Below are 22,245 nucleotides of genomic sequence, written 5' to 3'. Positions count from 1 at the left end.
AAAGTAGTTATTCAATTGGTCTGCCATGTCCTTGTTCCCCATGATCAATTCACCTGTTTCTGACTGCAAGGGACCTACATTTGTTTTAACTAATCTTTTTCTCTTCACATATCTATAAAAACCTTTGAAGTCAGTTTTTATGTTCCCTGCCAGTTTTCTTTCATAATCTATTTTCCCTTTCCTAATTAAGCCCTTTGTCCTCCTCTGCTGGACACTGAATTTCTCCCAGTCCTCTGGTAGGCTGCTGTTTCTGGCAAATTTGTATGCTTCATCTTTTGTTTTGATACTATCCCTGATTTTCCTTGTTATCCACGGATGCACTACCTTCCCTGATTTATTCTTTTGCCAAACTGGGATGAACAATTGTTGTAGTTCATCCATGCAGTCTTTAAATGCCTTCCATTGCATATCCACCATCAACCCTTTAAGAATCAATTGCCAGTCTATCTTGGCCAATTCACGTCTCATACCCTCAAAGCTACCTATCTTTAAGTTCAGTACCCTTGTTTCTGAATTAATTATGTCACTCTCCAATCCTAATTAAGAACTCAAACATATTATGGTCCCTCTTGCACAAGGGGCCACACACAACAAGACTGCTAACTAACCCTTCCTCATTACTCAATACCCAGTCTAGAATAGCCTGCTCTCTCGTTGGTTCCTCTACATGTTGGTTTAGAAAACTGTCCTGCATATATTCCAAGAAACCCTCTTGCTCAGCACCCCTGCCAATTTGATTCACCCAATCTATATGTAGATTGAAGTCACCCATTATAACTGTTTTACCTTTGTTGCACGCATTTCTAATTTCCTGTTTGATGCCATCCCCAACTCCACTACTACTGTTAGGTGGCCTGTACACAACTCCCACTAGCGTTTTCTGCCACTTAATGTTTCGCAGCTCTACCCATATCGATTCCACATCCTCCAAGCTAATGTCCTTCCTTTCTATTGCGTTAATCTCCTCTCTAACCAGCAAAGCTACCCCACCTCCTTTTCCTTTCTGTCTATCCCTCCTGAATATTGAATATCTCGGGATGTTCAGCTCCCAGCCTTGGTCACCCTAGAGCCATATCTCCGTGATCCCAACTATATCATAGTCATTAATAGCTATCTGCACATTCAACTCATCCACCTTATTACGAATGCTCCTTGCATTGAGACACAAAACCTTCAGGCTTGTTTTTACAACACTCTTACCCCTTATACAATTATGTTGAAAGGTGGCCCTTTTTGATTTTTGACCTGGATTTGTCTGCCTGCCACTTTTACTTTTCACCTTGCTACCTATTGCTTCTACCCTCATTTTACACCCCTCTGTCTCTCTGCTCACACCTTTAACTTCATCCTCGACTATCAAGCAGCAAACAATGGATCATTCACAATTTTTCCCATAACCTGGATAGATTTAACATTTTCCTCTTTATAAATAGATCCACTTGTGTAATGGTAATCAAGTTCAATTTTAAATTAGTGGACTACCACTAGATCGGGTAGCAAGCTTTGACTCACTCTTTCATGATCAACTTCAAATGTTCAAAGGTTCAAACTTAATATACATCCAAACTAACTTTCCTCTGAGATGATTGAAATACAACCAGTATCCTACAAATCATTAAGTTGAAAGCATAAAGGTCATTGCCCTATACATGTGTGTAAAAGTATCTTGCTATGTATAGACATCTGAAAATAGTGAGAAAAGCTGGAATATTTGTTTTCTGTCTGAGTGAGATATGTGGTTGAGACGAAGAACTATCTGATCGATTGATTCAATTTTTAACCTCTAAAATTATGGCTAATTTAAAATGTGAACTCAAAAAAGGATTCCTGACAGGATGACAAATGTAGGACATAATAGCAAGGCAGTCTAGGATAAGACTATTTGACTCAGAAGAGCAATGGGGAAATGCAAAGTGGCCAACTGCAAAACTTGATGGGCTGGAAAATAGGAGCAGATGGACTAATATTATGGTTGGAATTGAACAAAACAAACTTCTAATTAAGTTAATTGAAGAATGAATGATCTTACTGGTTAGATATGTCTGTAGAAATGAGCAAGTCCTTGTAGTAGAAGTCAATATTTTTATTCTTGCGGGAACAATGCTCTTTAAATAGAAGGAACTAATCAGCTAGAAGGCGTGAGGGTTGCACATATTTAAACGGAGCAATTAATTTATTGCATTCTTCTTGAATTGACTGAACTGGAAAAAATTTAATAGCAACCTGAGGGGCAACATTTTTTACACAAAGGGTTATATGCATATGGAATGGGCTGCCCGAGGAGATAGTTGAGGCAGGTACTATCACAACGTTTAAAAAATATTTGGACAGGTACATGGATAGGATAGGTTTAAAGGGATATGGGCCAAATTCAGGTAGGTGGGACTAGTGTGGATGGGGCACATTGGTCAGCATGTGCAAGTTGGACCATAGGGCCTGGTTTTATGCAGCATATCTATATTTTAATGCAGAGATTTGCAGTATCATTTCTAGTTCAAGTGATTAACAGTGTTATTTCTCTGACACTATGTTCTGGTGTTGATCAATCTCAGCAGTTCTTGCAGCCATTTACACAAATGGGCCGTGCTGAAGTAGCTTTAATTAAGTTAACGGAACAGTTAGTAAATTGCTGAATGCTGCAGTCACATTAAAACGATTTGCTGCTGGTTTCACCAAGTTAAAAATGGACATAATTGGAAATTATGATAATAATATGAAAGGTAGATATTTCGGTCCTTTGTTGAAATTTAAAAGGTTATTCAGGTGATTTAAATGTTGAACCAATTAATGATTTCAAATAACAAGGAGCATCATTTATGGGGGAAAAAGAGAAATTAATTATTCAGAGTAAAATTAGGTTTTAGGTTTGTGGAACAAGTAATCATAGGTAGACCGTGAAATAAAATGTATAGATATGTTCAAATATCAAATAAATACATTTAGGCAGAAAGTTGATAACAATTTGTAGGGAAACAGAATAATATTGAAAGAGTTAAATAGAATAGAATAGAATAGAATAGAATAGAATAGAATGCCTTTTATTGTCATTCAAACAGACAAGGTTTGAACAAAATTTCATTCCTACAGTCTTGACATTACAAAAAAAAAATAAGCCACACACTTAACACAATTTACACAAACATCCATCACAGTGAATCTCCAACACCTCCTCACTGTGATGGAAGGCAAAAGTCTTATCTCTTCCCATTGTTCTTCTCCTGCGGTCCAGCAGTCCAACTGCAGCATGGAGGTGACTGTGGCTCACGATGTTAAAGCCCCCGGTGGGCGATGGTAATTCCCGCGGCCTTTTAAGCCACGTGGGGCGATGTTAGGCCCTGCTCCGAGTCATTTAAACCCCGTGATTCCGGCGTGAGAAGTTGCCGTTGCGGGAGCTCTGAAAAGCGGTCTCCCACCAGGGACCTGCGAGCTCCCGATGATCCTGTCCACCGGGCCTGCGGTCGGAGCCTCCAAAGCTCCGAAGCTCCGAAGTTGGGTTGCAGCCACACGCCACCATAGCTATCCCCATACCGAAGTCGACCTGCTCCACGATGTTAAGCCCAACGACACCGGAGACCTGACAGGGAAAAAAGCGGATCCCCGTACAAGGAAGAGATTAAACAGTCCCCCCCCCCCCCCCTAACCCCACACCCCCCCCCCACCCCCACATATACACAGCTAAATAATAATACAAATTAGAACCAAAAACATACATCGAACAGGACAAAATTTAAAAAAAGACAGACGGACTGCAGCCGAGCCGCTGCCGTTAGGCGCCGACATTGGAGTGTGGATGGGAGGAGTTTCAAGTGGAGTCGAAAGCTAGTATAGCCTTGGTGGGCAGAATAGCCTTTTCATGTTCAATGAGTTTAGAAAAGTATTTTTTTTTTTTTTTTTTTTAATATTTTATTTTATTAGAAGTAAGTACAGTCATATGGCACCAAAGTGCCTAATATATATTTTCATAATACATTTTATGTACAACTTCTTTTTTTTTTTTTATTACACTGAAAAAAGATTAGAATAAGAAAAAGAAGTTAGATAGTAAAGGATAGAAAGATGTGAAATATATAGTGTGTGAACAAAGAAAAAGAGTGTGGATGGGAGGAGTTTCAAGTGGAGTCGAAAGCTAGTATAGCCTTGGTGGGCAGAATAGCCTTTTCATGTTCAATGAGTTTAGAAAAGTATTTTTTGAAGAAGGATTGCAAATATTTTGAAAAGCCAAGTGGGACTGAATTTAATCAAGAAGAGACTGACCTGGTGGTGGCAACTCCCATCTCCTGTTCTTTGATGGTCCATTGTACAAAATACAATTTCTGGAAGAAGACTTCTCTCATGGTGGACAAATCAAGAGATTAGTTCCATTTTCTTCATAAACACCAGCCCTTGGTGGCTTGGTTCGGCAATTTGAGCGCCCTGGAGAGGAAAAGACTACAAAAAGTAGTAAACACTGCCCAGTCCATCATCGGCTCTGACCTTCCTTCCATCGAGGGGATCTATCGCAGTCGCTGCCTCAAAAAGGCTGGCAGTATCATCAAAGACCCACACCATCCTGGCCACACACTCATCTCCCTGCTACCTTCAGGTAGAAGGTACAGGAGCCTGAAGACTGCAACAACCAGGTTCAGGAATAGCTACTTCCCCTCAGCCATCAGGCTATTAAACCTGGCTTGGACAAAACTCTGATTATTAGCAACCACTTTCTGTTATTTGCACTACCAGTTTATTTATTCATGCGTGTATATATTCATATCATGGTATATGGACACATTTATCTGTTTTGTAGTAAATGCCTACTATTTTCTGTGTGCTTAAGCAAAGCAAGAATTTCATTGTCCTATACAGGGACACATGACAATAAACTCACTTGAACTTGAACTGTATTTTATTTTGCAGAAAATCACCTTTACATGTAGCTTTTTATCAGCACCGCATGCAGTTGTATTTTTCCAATACCATGGAGTTAAAATAGTTGAGATGGGGCGTAAACAAGACAGAAGCAACACTGTTAATGCAAATGCAAACAACACATCTACTGACCTCTTGGTCTGCTAAATGGAATGTTGATTCTGTAAAGTGATGCACACAATTACTGCTCATGCCAGCACTATCCCTGATTACGATTATAGAATTTGAATTGCTTTTGAAAATACAAAGGTTGTTGCAGGGATGTTTAATATTTGAAAAGCAATCATTACTGAAGTAGATAACTAGCACATCGTAGAAACCATTAAGGTGTTATATTGACATTTCAAAGCTGCAAGGTATATGGGGAAGTGTCTGCTCACTTAATTTGGGACAGAGAAATTATTGAAATGAAGTGCCTCCTCAAGCATGAGGAATATCTGATAAACAATCCTTTTTTTTGTTCTAAGCTGATGAAAGTGACAGAAACAAGAAGCTGTATTTATATTTCAATTTATCACAACAAACAGTTCCAAGTACCACATGTATTTGTTAAGCTGGTGAACACAACTCACATTTAATGCAAGATGCACAAACAAGAACCATGGATTGTTGTAGATTTAGTTAAAGACAAAGTTTTTCCCTTGGTTGTTCTTCAAATAAAACGTTCAGAAACCTTTAATATTATGTGGATCAGAGACAACGACCAGTGGTTTAAAACAAGATTTATTTTGAAACAAGATTTATTTTGAAACAAGATGGATAAATGTGAGGTTATCCACTTTGGTAGCAAAAACAGGAAGGCAGATTACTATCTAAATGGTGTCAAGTTGGGAAAAGGGAAAGTACAACGGGATCTGGGGGTCCTTGTTCATCGGTCTATGAAAGTAAGCATGCAGGTACTGCAGGCAGTGAAGAAAGAGAATGGCATGTTGGCCTTTATAACAAGAGGCGTCGAGTATAGGAGTAAAGAGGTCCTTCTGCAGTTGTACAGAGCCCTAGTGTGACCACACCTGGAGTATTGTGTGCAGTTTTGGTCCCCTAATTTGAGGAAGGACATTCTTGCTATTGAGGGAGTGCAGCATAGGTTTACAAGGTTAATTCCCGGGGTGGCGGGACTGTCATATGCTGAGAGAATAGAGCAGCTGGGCTTGTACACTCTGGAGTTTAGAAGGATGGGGATGGAGAGGGGAACTTATTGAAACATATAAGATTGTTAAGGGTTTGGACACGCTAGAGGCAGGAAACATGTTCCCGATGTTGGGGGAGTCCAGAGCCAGGGGCCACAGTTTAAGAATAAGGGGGAAGCAAGAGGAAACACTTTTTATCACAGAGAGTTGTGAGTCTGTGGAATTCTCTGCCTCAGGGGGCGGTGGAGGCCGGTTCGCTGGATACTTTCAAGGGAGAGCTAGATATGGCTCTTAAAGATAGTAGAGTCAGGGTTTCTGGAGAGAAGGCAGGAATGGGGTACTGATTGGGGAAGATCAGCCATGATCCCATTGAATGATGGTGCTGGCTCGAAGGGTCGAATGGCTTACTCCTGCAGCTATTGTCTATTGTCTACAGTGAACAGCTTTTGTGCCATGCTAACCAGTCAGCGGAAAGGCAATTCATGATTACAATCAAGTTATCCACAGTGTAAAGATACATGATAAAGGTAATAACATGAATAATATTTAGTGCAAGATAAAGCCAGTAAAGTCCAATCAAAGATAGTCCGAGGGTCTCCTATGGTAGATAATAGTTCAGGACTGCTCTGTAGTTGTTGGTAGGATGGTTCAGTTGCTAATAACAGAGGGGAAGATACTGTCCTTGAATCTGGAGTTGAGCATTTTCAAACTTCTATACCTTTTGTTTTGATTTGGATTTCTAGATTGCAAATGTTAAAGAAATGCTTAAAGAACAGGAAATGGTCAAAAAGCAAATGCCGAATGGGTGGAGAAGATGAGGATTGTCGAGGAGGCGCTCTGGGAGCATGGGTACGAGGGAGAAGATTAAAATGGAGGATGCCAGATCTTGCTGGGTTGGAGATTCTAAAGATTAGGTGCTCAAGATTGCTGAATTTCACAAGAGTGCTTTTGAAAAATCATGGGCAGTTTATAGTTGCGATTAAGAAAATTGAGGATTCAGAGGTCACACTGGAATTTAGTGCTGGAGATTATAGAAGGGGTTAGACAGTGGGTGTAAATGGGTTCAATTTATGCAATCAACTCACCTTGCCATCTTTTAGTTGTCAATATTCCTGGCATCAACATTGATAGTAAGATTAAACGAGAACTTACCAGTTCGAAGTTTGATCTGTATTTTATGAGGAGTAACGTTGAGGGAATACATGAAGAACCCGCCAGTACGCACGTGTATCATTCTTCAAAGCAACGGAGTGAATCACAGATACGTGTAATGACTTAAGCATAGTCAGATTAGAGAAAAGATACCAGTTGTGTTTATGATCAAGGGTGGGAGCGGAGGGCATGTATTCCCTCAACGTTACTCCTCATAAAATATAGATCAAACTTCGAACTGGTAAGTTCTCGTTTAATCTTACTATTTTACTTCGGAGTCACGTGAGTGATTACATGAAGATTTCAAAGCTCTGTGATTCAAGCCGTGGAACGAGTCCATCATCACGTCTGCCTTGGTTTTGGGGAGAATAGTGATAACATATTAAACATCAATATGATATATATAAATAACCATAAAGTTAATAATAATTGATAGCCCCTGTTTTTTGGGGTAAATTATGGTACAGAAACTTAACAATGTTTCTGAAAAATTCCAGTTTCCATTACTGGTTAGTTATAATCCTTAGAATGTTCTTTCCGATGGCCATCCTGCAGTCCTGAGGATTTTATCCATAGGAACCTCCAATTTAAATGCTGCCGACATTGCTGCAGCCTGGTGGAGTGAGATTTTAACCCAGTTAGTGTTTACACCAACTTATGTCAATACTATGTTAGCCATTTAGCTGGCCTGGCCTGTTATTCTTTAATGAGGCTGTCTGTCGTTGATGAGAAGTTCCTCTTCTGTGCCACTTATGGTCTGGGTTTGTTCCATGTATATTTGTAGATGTCTCACAACACAGTCAATCATCTGTAGGGTAGGCTCTAAAAAATGTTATTTTAAGGCCTGCTGACCCCTGCCCCTAATTCCTGAATGTAGAAGTGTAAGTTGCCAGGTGAACTGGTCAAGGTATCCAGCCTTAATTTGGTAGGGACTGAGTCCTTAGTGCCGTGACCTAAGCCATCAGCATGACAGTTTTGTAAAATGTCAAAAACTGTAATGACAGCGCTGTGGCTGGAGCCCAGTTCTTTAACAACGTTAAGACGATGCTGATGTCCCATATTTGGGAATACCTGGTCTTTGGGGAATTCTCATAAAAAGTGTCCCTCAAAAGCTGTTGTTCCGTTCTCTTGCCATAGGTAAGTAGATGGGCCACTTCTGGCACAGTTGATGTCACTAATACTAAGCCCCTGTAGGTTAACAAAGCTTCCAAACAGGCTGGATGATGTATTATGGTTGCAACACATCTCCCATTAGTTTATGTATTTTAGACATTGTCTTTAGGTTGATTGTCTGTGGCCCGCTGTGATCATGTCCATTGCTCTGGCCGTCTGTTTTGGATGGTGCTGCATGGTTCTAATCTCATTCCCTAATACCACCTAGAACCATGGTTGGGTAGGTCAGTCGGGTACTGTTAAAAACACGAGACGCAGAGTCTCGTAGTATTTCCCTTAGTACCCCCCCCCCTGATGAGGTTGCCAAATTGTGTTGGCCAGATTGTTACATGATGTAGATTCCCTTTCACCCATGTGGTTGATATGTGCTACCACAGTAGTGTTGTTAATTTATAATCTAATAACCTGTTTAATATATTCCAGAGCAACATGACTTTAGGCCATGAAAAAACACCCAACATTTCCAGGTAGGTATGCCCAGTGTTAGTAATAATGATGCTTGCTGTGTTTTCCATCTTCCTCCACAGCTGGAGATGGAATTGGTAACACACCGTCCTAGTGCATAGTGTCCATATGTAGGACCATAGACTGGTTGCTTACAATGATAGGATTGGAGCAATGCCCAATGTTATCTTTCCACCATTTAGTTCCAATATGGCTTCTGTATGGCTTCATCATTCTATTGAAATGATCACCATTAATTTTAAGAGCTCATATTTTGCCCCTCTGTAAATCTTTATAATGTAAGGGTCTGAATTATGTGGCTGGAAACCATATGTTGCCAATATTCTTGCTACCAGTCTGATGGATGGTTTATCCTCATGTCAATGATTTTGCTGTATGCCTCTATTAAGGTTGTAACCTCTGTTGGCAAAGTTACTGACATGAGGAACTGAGTTAATGGTGAACCCCAAATAATCCCTTTAGTTTGAAGGCTTTAATTTTGATTTAATTGGATGGATAATGATCCTAGTTTCCAAATAATTGTTAAGTGGCTGTTACCGTTTGTTCAGCCCGTCCTAAGTTTCCACACAATTAGTATGTCATCCAAAGAAGCCATTACCATTGTGTGGCTGGTTGTCATATTTTGTAAATAACCTAGGTGCTAATGTAAACACATTAGGTAGTGCTCTATACTGCTAGAGCTGAGCCATCCAATTAGATAAAAATAACGTCCGTGGTCACCTGTTATGGGTACTGAAATTGTAAGCATCCTTTGAATCAATGCTTGCCATTTTCGTTCTTAAAACGAATATACTTAACAATAGAAAAGGTTTCTGTTCTTAAAACGAATATATCGTTTTATTTATTTTTCACTTCCCCATCTATTTATTTATTTATTTAATTTTATGATATATGGTCCCTAGATAAGGGACATATCAGACATTTATACTGATAAGAACAGATATTATACTTGATCTTAGCCAAAAAGCCGAGATCTGATCTATGATTGATGCGTCAAGCGCCATATCTTATTTTGTTAGGAAGGGAATGCGTAGATAATAATTCTTCCCTTGTAATGCAGCTAAACCCCATCTGTTGCTGATGTCCAGTGTCTGTATCTCTTATGACATATTTGGTAATTGGTGATTATGTCTGGATACGAGTAGATCGGCATCTGGTGTTCCATATCGTGTAGAAACATCAGCAAATACTATAGCCCAATATCCATTTGGTGTTCTCCTCCAAATTCCTCTCTCGATATATCAGCTGGACTGGAAGATTATGTGTTGTAAAATTCTATTGTGTATCCCCGGATACTGTTTAAGATATGAGTGTCAAAAAGTTATTTATTCAATGTCTTCTCGCACCAACCTCCTTGCTTCCTTCTGGTTTTACTGTTTTCTTCTGGATCCCCGAGGCCGTGTGTTGTGGGTGTACACATCTTCCAGCATAGGGGCGATACCTTTGAGGATGATGTTTGGACGTTTAGATGAGCTCCATCCAGTTTTGGGTTCATTGTCCAACTCCTTGACCTTCTAGATAGGTCACCCCCAAATAAAAAGATTTTGCTAGGAGGTTTCGGGTTTACACAGGCCCGCGTCAATCCCAGTTGGATGTAACCAGATGCATAAATTGATTAGTTTAGTACATTCAGGGATTTACAATCCCCGGTGGCAAGTGACAGCTATGGTGTCAGCTAATGTTTTCCCCTGCAGTAGATAGAAAACATATGGTCTATGCTGGCTTCTAACCTGGTTTGTAGATCTTTCCCAGTTAGCTTTACTCACAGCTGTACTGTTGTTCCCCCTGAAACATAGACAGACATTCCCGTGTGACTTCCCAGATGGGAATGGAATTTGTCAGTAAATTTTTGGACTGCTAAATCCTTCAGTCACAACATAAGTATTCCTGTATTTCTACCAGGAAAGGACCAATAATGCACTCTATGTACTTTGTGACTTAGAAAAGGCATCACCTCATTGTTACAGCTCTTACATCTGTTTACCTGTCCAGGGTTTGCCCTAGACTTGACCCCAGCACTCTTCTGACAGAAGAGTCTACTGGGGAGAGAGAAGCATGATTGTAGCCCTATAGAAAAGGTGCTGCTTCCTTCTCCCTGAGTCTGTCTTTTCTTCAACCACTTCCCTGTAATAGTAGAAGTGAAATACAGCCCTGTATAAGGTGCTGCTATGGGACTTACCCACTGGAGGATTTCTTCTTGGACCTGCATCACTGCAAAACGGTATGTTCTCGCAGGTGCAGGCCCCACAGTGCCAATGCGGTGCAGTGTACACGGTCACTGTGCCGCCTGTATCTCCGTTGGCCTGCGGTGCTCCAAAGCGCGGTGCAGTGCTCACAGCACTGAGCCGCCCGTACTGCCGTTAGCCTGCGGTGCTCCAACGCGGTTCAGTCCCTCGGGGAGCTGGGCGCTCGCAAACCGCAGGTATGGCAGTTTTAACGTGGTGCAGTGCTTCCCGCACTGTGCCGCTCCTCCTCCTTGTGCCTGCGGTGCTCCAACGCGGACCAGTCCTCTCAGGGAGCTGGCCGCTCGCAGCCGCAAGTCTGGCAGTTTAAACAACGCGGTGCAGTGCTTCCCGCACTGTGCCGCTCCTCCACTTGGGCCTGGGGTGCTCCAACACGGTCCAGTCCTCTCGGGGAACTGGCCGCTCGCGACCCAAGCCCAGCGGCTCCAACGCGTCCTCGGTGCTCTCGGGCACTGACCGCTTGCCGCTATTTTTAGTGCTGTGGAAAAAACCCCAGTACCTTCCAGCCCCTCGGACCCATGTAGTATAGGTCCGTGGGGCTGTTGTCCGAGCCGTCGGAATGACGGCTCCAGAATGCTCCACCGCTGTCGGCGTCCTGCTGGAGCTGAGGTCGGCTCCGGCTCCCGTTTAAGGGAGATAGTGGTGCCCCCGGCCGTTGCTGGCTGCCTGCAGTTCTGCAGACTCTCCCCAGCCAGTTTTCATCAGCCTGCCTGTAAAAAAGGTAAGTCAAGAAACTAAGTTCTCCTACCTTACTTGTTGCAGGTTCAACCCTGCCGTTTGGGAGGAACGTCCTCCCCTCGTAATGACTTGTTCACAATGCGTGTAGCGATAATGACACACGTGCGAAGTGGCGGGTTCTTCATGTAGTCACTCACGTGACTCCGAAGTAAAATTAAAAATAAATCCAAACAAATGGACCAACAATGCCTTCTTGAAAGTAATCTGCACCTGCCCCATTTTTGCTAAAGTCAGTAGTGCAGGGGTCCTTTGGAATGTGTTTTTTGGATTTCTTCTTCTTCTTGCATATTGCGTGCACAGCCTAAAGTTGTAGGCCAACTTGGTCTATTTGATCTTATTTGAATGTGCACGCCAGGTTGATTCCATTCGTTGAAACAGGGCGGACCATGTGAAGGTTGCAATCTCCCACCCCCTTTTGGATTTAATATTTACTAACAAAAATGTTTTCTGACCAGTCACAAACCATTCGCTATGTTAAGATGAAACAAGGAACTGAAGATGGTGGTTTACAAAAGATGAAGCTGCTGGTAAACCGCTCTCCTGATTTTCAGATCCTTTCAATAAATACAATATATTTATGTTTTGTTTGTGGTTATCATTATCATATAAATCTCTTCTGATATTTCTTCCTTTTAATGCTCTTTCTCTTCCCAAAAAGTATCCAACTATGATAAAAGGGCATCTCCCTACTGGAGTAACTCAGCAGGTCAGACAGCAGGCAGCATCTCTGGAGAACATGGGTAGGTGACGTTTGGGTCTGAACCCTTCTTCAGGCATACATTCTGAAAAAGGGTCCAGACCTGAAACTTTAACTATCCACGTTCTCGAGAGATGATGCCTGACCCGTTGAGTTATTCCTGCACTTTGTGTCCCTTTGTGTAAACCAGCATCCGTAGTTCCTTGTTTCTACACTTGGGCCTATAATGGAGATATATTAATACTTTTCACCCTCTGGTTATAATCTTGAGACAATATATAGCTGATGTTGAAGCATATCTCTAGACTTTCAACCAAGAAGAAACTTGATACATGAATCAAACCAAAGTAGCTCCTTTATAGACATGTGAATAGGCTGCACATTCAGTTGGAATTAATTGTTCTGAGATATGAGAAGTCAAATAATTTCATTATTTTATTCAATAAAGGGCAATCTTAAAAACTTGGATGTTTGAGGAAATTAACTAATCTTCCTTGATGGATGGAGGTTCTCCATTATACATTAGCAACAAGGAATTCCAACTATCTGTGAACACTATGTCAAGTCCTAGAATTTAAAGACACTACTTTTAATAGATTGTGAACTTTACATTTCTTTTGTAAAATTGAATCTCTTCATAGTTTGTAAGTTATTTTCTTTCTTGCTCTCTTCAATTAATTTTCTCTTTCTCACTAAAGCTATTTATAACTCACAGTAAAAATCCAAGTCAAGTATAATTTATGTTCCAGATTTGTAGGAATAAGGTGAAGTTAATAAATGTAACTAAATTGCTATCACATTATAATAACCTCCAAGGAGATAATTTTAGCCATTTTCCTACTGAATGGGAAAGGATCACATTTGTCAGACATCTTGCTTACAATTGTTTGCCTGATCTGTAGCTCCTTTCATCCCCCCACCTCCACATTCCTCGGCCATCATAAGTCATGAGATTCTCAGTGAGTCAGTTGCTTAGCTTTAGATAAGAATTTCCCATTCAGCACCATAGAATCAGAGTTGTGCAGATCAGAAAAAGTCCTTCAACCCACCAGCTTCATGTTGACAATCACGCGCTTAGATAAAAACCCACTGAAAACACTGAACCCACTTGGTACAATTAAATTTAACATTGACGCTAAAGTGCTGAGGGAACACGGCGGGTCAGGCAACATCTCAGCCAGAGATACACACAAAAAGCTGGAGCAACTCAGGCAGCACCTCTGGAGAGAAGGAAGGGGTGACGTTTCGGGTCAAGAGCTTTCTTCTGACTGAGTTATTCCAGATTTTTGTGTCTATCTTCGGTTTAAACCAGCATCTGCAGTTCCTTCCTAAACATCTCAGCCTGGTCAGCCAGGCCAGCTTGCCAGGACCCCCGTTGTCAGTCCGGCTCGGCTGCCGGTAGGACTGGTAGGCCGTGCCCGCTCACCACAGATTCCAGACTCGGGCCCGAGCCACCGCATTGACGAGAAACACCTCACCAAGAACGAGGAGGGACGTAGAACATCGAGGTCGGAGTCCCTGAAGGCTGCGGCGGACGGGCCGCGTTGCGGAGAACAAAGGGGACCCGGCGTGGGGTGGCTGCTGAAAATAAAGGGGGAAATCGGCATGGGGGCACTGCCAAGAATGAGGGATGAGGGACCGGTGTGGGGGGGATAAGGGTACTTTTGTAACTTTGACTGTGCCTGGTGCTGTCTCTTTTGTGCACTGTGTATGCAACAAAAAATAGAATTTCACTGTACATTCAAGGTACATTTGACAGCTATCTATCTATCTATCTATCTATCTATCTATCTATCTATCTATCTATCTATCTATCTATCTATCTATCTATCTATCCATCTATCCATCTATCCATCTATCCATCTATCTATCTATCTATCTATCTATCTATCTAATTTCATGTCATGAAATAGGGGTCCTGACCCAAAATATCACCTGCCCACTCCCTCTACGTATGCCGCCTGACCTGTTAAGTTCCTCCAGAACTTTGTGTTCTACGCAAGATCCCAACATTTGCAGCTCCTTGTGTCTATAGTTTACATTTGTTGTTAGTCCAATCATCCAATACCACTGACCAGGAAATACCACAGAAAAGTTGAGCAAAAATGACTGGTGTACATCACAGTGGTAACCTCATGGTGAGTCATTGTTGATTTCCTTATTCCTGTAATGCCTCTTTGTAGATTCATTTTGGTTCAGAAATAATGAATAGCCTGCAAATTGACAAAGTAACAATGAATCTACACACAGAGATAAATTTGAAAACAAAGTGACTATAATCTTGCAACTGCCTCAATAAAATTTGAGGGAATGGGTGAGAATTGTATATATCTTTGTATCACTTGCAGAGAGAGAGGGCCTCAAATGGAGCAGTGATTTATGAGTGGCTATTTCTGAAAAAAAGCCCATGATTGAAGTGCCCTTTCATCTTTCTGCAAGGTTTATGGCAGGCTGTTTGTTTTTAAAGTAGTTAATGTTTATGAACTGTCAATTTTGAAATCTAAGTTTGAATTCTACTCCTGATCATTTCTACATCTATAATCTATCACGGGCCAGTTTTGGACATCTTTAGTGGATTGCCTTTGTGAAGGCGAGAAAGCGATGGAGAAGAGTTAATTCACGTTTCACACCATTTCGTGGGATCGGAGTTTACCTTGAGGTACAAAAATTAATTACAACTGCAAAAAAAAAAAAGCTTGACTGTGAGAAAATCTTTCCAACCTTGAAGCACTTGATTTTCGATAAGAAAACTAACCTTGCAAGGAGAAAATTATAATCGTTAGGATTTAGATCATGAAAAAAAAATCAAGACACCATAAAATTGTTTAATCAACAGTACTTCGTGTTGCTGTATCATGAAGTTATGAATTGAAATGCCATACCAGACCTTGAGTTTTTAATCCTATCTGACATTCGCTGCAGAACTAAATCTATTGTTAGAAGTGTCATATTTTGGCTGATAATGTAAACCAAGGGCTGATCTATCTATGTGTGGGGATGTTAAATTCTACAGCATAAATTAGAAAAAAAAACCTTGTCTCAGTTAACGAGATAATATTAGTTCATCAACAAAAACTGCCAAATAAAATGACTTGGCCATCCAACTAATTACTCCTTGTAGAATATTGGTTAACATTACTGCAAACAACAGAGGTAATGCATTTAATTAAACCCTTTGAGATGATCATGATTGGATACTAGAAAAATGGAAGTGTTATCCTTAATTTATTTTAATCCCCCAAAAAATAATGTTAACAGCATTCGAAATAGCTGGAGACACACACTGCACTCTCAGTTCACTTTTCAGCATGAAAAAAGTATGATTTGTGTCATGTAGTGTCATTTCTGAAGTAATTTGGATATATTTTGACACTGGTGGAAAAGAAAATTGCAGCAATTGTTCTTCCACCCATTTCTACCTTCCTCCTATATTCATTCCTCTGTCTTCACAATTTTTTAACTCTTCGATCTGTCTGCCTCACATCTTCTGCTTTTATCTCTGGCCTTTGTTCTAACCATTTGGCTATCAAAAAACCACGCTCACCTGTGTCCATCTATTACCTGCTACATTTTGTCCTGTCTCCCTTCCAGCTTCCCCCACAATCAATCTGAAGAAACTCTCGAACCAAAACGTCATCTATACATGTTCTCCAGTTGCTGCCTGTCCACTGAGTTACTCCAGCACTTTGAGTCCTTTCTTCATTTGATGCTTGCAGATCTATACAAAATGGACTCCATTACATCCTCAATGTGTCCAGAGTAAGGGAATACAGAGATATTACCGAGGCTGTGAATCTTGCAGTTGCTTGTATCTCCATTGCACAGACTGGGTTCATTAGACCAGGTACCATGTGACCTAGCAAAGTTCAAACGCCTTTAGGGTTGGGACTGATGAGAGAAAATTAGCACAAGAGTAGAGGGATGAATAAATTTAAGGACATTTTAATGTCTAAAATATAAATATTTAAGGTGTAAAGTAAACAACTATACCTTACAGCAATTTTATAACTGGAATATTGGGCTTTATTTCAGGCAACTCCATGCAACAGGTAAAGGATATCACAGATTTGCCATTACTGGGAGATGGCAATTATTTTGACATAGTAATGATGGAATGTCCAACCACTTAAGGAGTCGACATAGAAATAAAGTTCCCAATAATTAATAAATGGATTCCAAATCTACATATTTGATAGCAAAAGAAAAAAATATATTTGCAGAAATAGTTCAATGATTCACAGAAGAATAAAATCCCAGACTTCCTTTATTTCAGCATCGCACAAATAAATACAAGTTTTGTTTAGCAATCACATCATGTTCATGAATGTAACATTTATTACAGCTAAGTAACAGCAAGCATTTCAGCAAATATGTTTTAATCAGTTAATTAACAGCACCTATATCCAAGTGGATTAATTTGGCAAAAAGAACATTTCTTTATGAAGTTCAAAGCAGTAAAAATAAAGTGGTTAGAGATGGTATGCTTGGTTAGGGCAGCCACATTTTACCCTTACAACTGAGAGAAAAAAAATATATTTATTTTTTCAATAACAAAATTTCATTTAATATGTGCACCTGAAACATAATGTGCATCAGTTTGCATTTGTACATTCACTAATAAAGATACTGAGATTCATTTCACAAATAACATTTAATAAGAGGAAATATAATTGATATACTATTTCAAACTCCTAGAGTGCCACATTATGTTATGCCCTGACTGCTTTCATTTTTTAATTTAAATACTTTACTCGTGTCTATTTAAAATTACAATTTGTTCAAATGTCATCAAAGGGATTGTCTCAAATTGTTGTTTCCGCCAATGCTTAGAGTTGAGATACACCACAGGTTTAAATCAGATAACAGTAAGGTTAAATTGCATTTCATTCCTAGCAATAAGCTATCCCATATCCACCATTAACAGCCGAAGTAGCAGTTTAAACTGTGACCACTCATAGGTTTTATGTTAAATAAAGATTTTTGGCAGATCTGCTTCCCAATGGAAGCTAATTTTAGTTTTAATTTAGTTTAGAGATACAGCGCGGAAACAAGCCCAAAGGCTCAATGAATCCGCACTGACCAGCGATCCCCGCACACTAACAATGTCGTACACACACTAGGGACAATTTACACTTATACCATGCCAATTAACCTACAAACCTGTACGTCTTTGGAGTGTGGGAGGAAACCGAAGATCTCGGAGAAAACCCATGTGGTCATGGGGAGAACGAACAAACTCCATACAGACAGCACCCGTAGTCGAGATTGAACCTGGGCCTCCGGCACTGCAAGCGTTGTAAGGCAGCAACTCTACTGCTGCGCCACTGTGCCACCCAATAAACAGTATTAAAAATAAACTGGCAGAGCAACAGCGAAGCAGTTTTGTTTTATATACAGAAAAAAAATCCATAAATGTTTTTGCATCGTGGTCAGGGAGAGGAAAATGTATTCCACTTTCAGCCCACATTTTTATTTCAAGCAATCAGTATCAGCATTCAGCATCAACAATAAGGAATAGTTTGATCAGATCCAGTGTGAGGCTTCCCACAGGCAGGCTGACTAATAGACATCTGCTTCAATTACAGCAGAGTGACATTTTTAATTTCCTGCATCAGTCATCCATGAGGTTGTTCTAAATAGATTGCCAATTTAGCACTAACCAAATTAGGAAAAGTTTTGTTATATGCGCTCTTGCCTACCAGAAGCTGGATTAAGACTGTTTGAGAAACACTTCATGTACGATGCTCTGAATCCGAAAGGTGTAAATGTCTTTAATCCCACAGTTTGTTGGAAAACTAACTGTGACCCCAAACATGAAAATCCTGGCTATCCTGGCTCATTAACAACAGCCACGCAAAACAATAATATTTTATCAAGGAACTGCTGCAATATTTTCCTGTAAAGATCTTCACTAAGGTGCTTCTATTAACAATTCAGATCTATTCATGAATTTGATAATAAGCCTGTTCCACTCAAAGTTCCCTCAAATGCTGCTCTATTTTTATGCTTATTCAGTACTATTTATCTTGGTATATTTATGTTCACACAGATGATCAAATATAGTAAGTGATCAATGTGGATGGGAAACATGATGACTAATATAACATGATTAAAAAATAAAATAATATAATTCATTTGATATTAATTGTCTTAATGCACATGAACATGGGCCTTTCACTGCCTCTTTAGCCATCAGCCTTTTCAAATTCCCTGTAGCGCATTTGCAAATAAATTGCTTTCCTCAAGCTAGACTTGGGTCAATTGTTCAAACCATAGTGACACTGCAATGAAAATAATTCCTTCAAAACACTCTTTTATTATAATACCATGGGTTGAATTGAGTCATTGGGTTTGACCCATACAACAGGTTTTAGCCCCATTTGTGTTCTTTTACTGAAATCATCCTCAGAACAAGTGGTGCAGCACAAAGAGATTTCCACTGAGAATTATATAACGGGGAACAACCAGAGACCTAAAGAGCAATTCACGAACCCCCTATGGTAGGTAGATAAGAGGTATTTGAAAGCAGACTGTTCCTGGGGTCTCAGTTGTAGGACAAAAAAAAAAGTAAAGATTACGATGAAAATTAATGTTGCGTTTAAAAACAGTTACAAGTTACCCATTATTCAAACCTTTTCTTTTTTCCCCCATCTGCCACCAGGAAGCTTCCCCTGACAGTTCAAATCACAGAAGGTTGTTCGTTCCTAATAGCAGACTTGTCACAACTAAATTGGCCAGTTCTGTTATCAAGAACAAGGAGCTTTTAGTGGCTTCTGCCAGCCAGCATACCTGATTTATTTTTCGGTCCCATTAACTTGCTCATACGACAGAAATTGCCAGAAAAGCACAGTCACACTTCAGCCACAAATCAAAAATGAATGAATCCTTTAACTACACACTAATGCCCAAAGTGTTTAGGTAGGGAGATAGTGCTTAGGTAATGGACTGAAAAATTGAGACAATCCCTTAGTGATGGGTGGGAAAAGAGGAGGGTGGTTGGTTTATAGACTTGTTTTACATTTTCCTAGATGCCTGTATTAGGATTTTTTGTTGTCCTTTTGAATCCCCAAATTATGCTGCTATTCGATTTTGAGCTAATTATATTAACATTAAAGAATCAATTTTGCGAAATATTGAGGAAGAAATGTAACATGTCCTATTTGCTTTTGGGTGGCAAATTAACACTGGCAGGGCAGATTCTGTAATGGAGTCAACCGGGCTAATTTTGCACCAAAATAAATGGGAAATAAAATCAGGACAGATATTAAGCTGCCAGAAGACCTGCTGGATTTTCCTTTTACACCAATGTCACGTCACTTAAATGCCCATGTCAGAGAACTGGCTTGAGTTTCTCAGTTTGCTTACAATCTGTAGAACTTACTAACATTAACTAAACAAATCGATAGGAGTTTTGTTACTCTACATTTATACAGATTAAACTAAATTGTTGCACTTTACGTATGGTCTTGATAGGATCAATGTCGTCCTTAGACCACATGCAAACTGTGGGTCTTGAAAAGACGATGCTCTAACTTAATTCACTGTCACATTTTATACTGTCCAATTTATTTGCCTTTATGCACCACTATTCCACACAGATTAGAATGCTGCAAATGCGAATAATATGTTGGCAGGGATTGAACTGTGGATAAGGTAGGAAAACTGAATACAAGCACAGGAGTCATTTTCGAGTTGGTGAGTGTCGCTGTGGAGTATCAGAATCAATGCTGCAGGCTTTAGCTTTTTACAGTCAATATCAATGAATCAGGCGAGGGAACAAAGTGTAAGATATTCAGATCTGCTGGTAAAAGAAAGCTGAGTGGGAAATAAGTGGCAAGATTCAACACAGTTAATAAGAGTTACGGACTGCCTCGGTTTGTGGACAGGTATGGTGGACAGAATAACAGGCATCATTTGCACTATTTGGTAGGAGGGGTAGAATCGCATAATAATTTTCAAAGGGGAGAGACCGGGAGTTGTTGGCATTCAGAGCAATCTATGTATCTTTGACAATGAATCACAAAAAATTAATTGCAAAATTTTGGAAAGTAAATGGTACATTAACCTATATTAGAAAGGGGTTGGAGTATAATAAGGTGCAAAACGTTCTCAGCATAGAGATTTGTTGAGGGCTGGGACTTGTTTAGTACAAGGACTGCTGGTGCACACTTTGAATGTGCATGAAGTCCAAGACTCTGCATGCAATAGAGCTTTCCTTGCATGTTTAATGCAGACACAGATTTTTTTCCTCCACTTGCTCCACCACTGGAAAAAAAAGATAGCTCACAAGTCATAGGTGGTATCACAGTGGCCCTTGGTTGGTGTGGAGGGTCAGTGCATCAGTCAGAAGGAGGGGCATTTGGGGGCTTGAGTGTTGGGTCATGGCAGTTGGAAAGGGGTGCTCAGGGTAGTGTTTGGTTGGGTAGGTTGAGGCTTAGAGAGTATCAGTCATGGTTGAGTGAGTACGAGTAAACTAAATATGGAGTCTCAGATGGCTTTTATCACATAACACCTTATTGTCGACATCTCTTGATGTTAGCCTGCAAGGATTCATTGCAAAGGCTTGCACCATCCGTGGGACAAGGAGAAGTTAGTGCATACTGAGGCTGAGGTGGCCAGCTTTCAGCCCAGTGACTCAAATGTGCAAATCCAGGTGTCTTGGTGCAAACACACAACGGGCTTGGAACCATGATTAAGTCAGAATAGACAGAGTCACCGATCCATTTGCCAATAAAATTCTATGTTGCATACTTAATCATTAGACCAAGAATTCTTGCAGTGAGGGTGCACCTGGATATCACAAAATGTTTGTTTAGTTTTTAATTTAGTTTAGTAACATGCTATTCAGCCCACCAAATCCACACCAACCAACGATCCCCGCAGATTAACAATTCCTACACACACTAGGGTCTATTTTACATTCATGCCAAGCCAATTAACCTCCGAACCTTTGTGGGAGGTAACCGAAGATCTCGGAGAAAACTCATGGGGTCACAGGGAGAACGTACAAATTCTGTACAGACAACACCCGTAGTCGGGATCGAACCCGGGTCTCTGGCGCTGTAAGGCAGCAACTTTACCGCTGCAAGGCAGCAACTTTACCGCTGCACCACTGTGCTGCCCAATTTGTCTACTTGCCCAAAGAAGGATACAGTTGGATTAACAGACTGTTCACTAGATTCATTCTTGGGATGAGATACTTTGAGCTATATTACCTATAGCTCATAAGATTGGAAGGTGACAATATAAATATCTTAAGAGGCTTCATATGACAATACTAAGGTGATTATTTAGAGAAATCTTTTATCTTTTATTTATATTCATTATCAGGGGATGCCTGGCAAGGGCAGCATTTACTGTCTGGCCCTCAAAACCCCGTGAACAGGTTATTGTAACAACTGCATGGCTTGCTTGGCTGTTTTAAGAGTCAACCAGGAGGGATGTCTCACATGGAAACCAGACCATAGTTCATCTCCTGAACGATATTCATGAACCAGATGGGTTTGGTGGTCATCATTGGAAAAATTCTAGATTATTTAATGGAGTTTCAAGTCCCTGGCCATGTCAACAGCTTGAAATCACATCCCTTGACTGCCAGCTAGTTAGCTTTACTGCTGTGCCAATTCCATACCAAGTCTCAAATTCGGCAATAATTATATAGGCTATAGATGAAAAGATATTTCTTCAGTCAAAGGGCTGTGAATCTGAGGGTTGCAGATGTTCACCTCTTAAGCATTGCAAGATA

General features: G+C 40.4%; 1 pseudogene; it reads right to left on the bottom strand.

Moving 5' to 3' along the window:
* Positions 1 to 9,692: 9,692 nt before the first annotated feature.
* On the bottom strand, positions 9,693 to 9,801 carry LOC116982990 (annotated as a pseudogene).
* Between the last annotated feature and the right edge of the window lie 12,444 nt (positions 9,802 to 22,245).

This window comes from Amblyraja radiata, chromosome 17 (genome assembly GCF_010909765.2).
Source record: "Amblyraja radiata isolate CabotCenter1 chromosome 17, sAmbRad1.1.pri, whole genome shotgun sequence".
Lineage (NCBI taxonomy): Eukaryota > Metazoa > Chordata > Chondrichthyes > Rajiformes > Rajidae > Amblyraja > Amblyraja radiata.
This window is presented reverse-complemented; position numbering and strand designations above follow the sequence as displayed.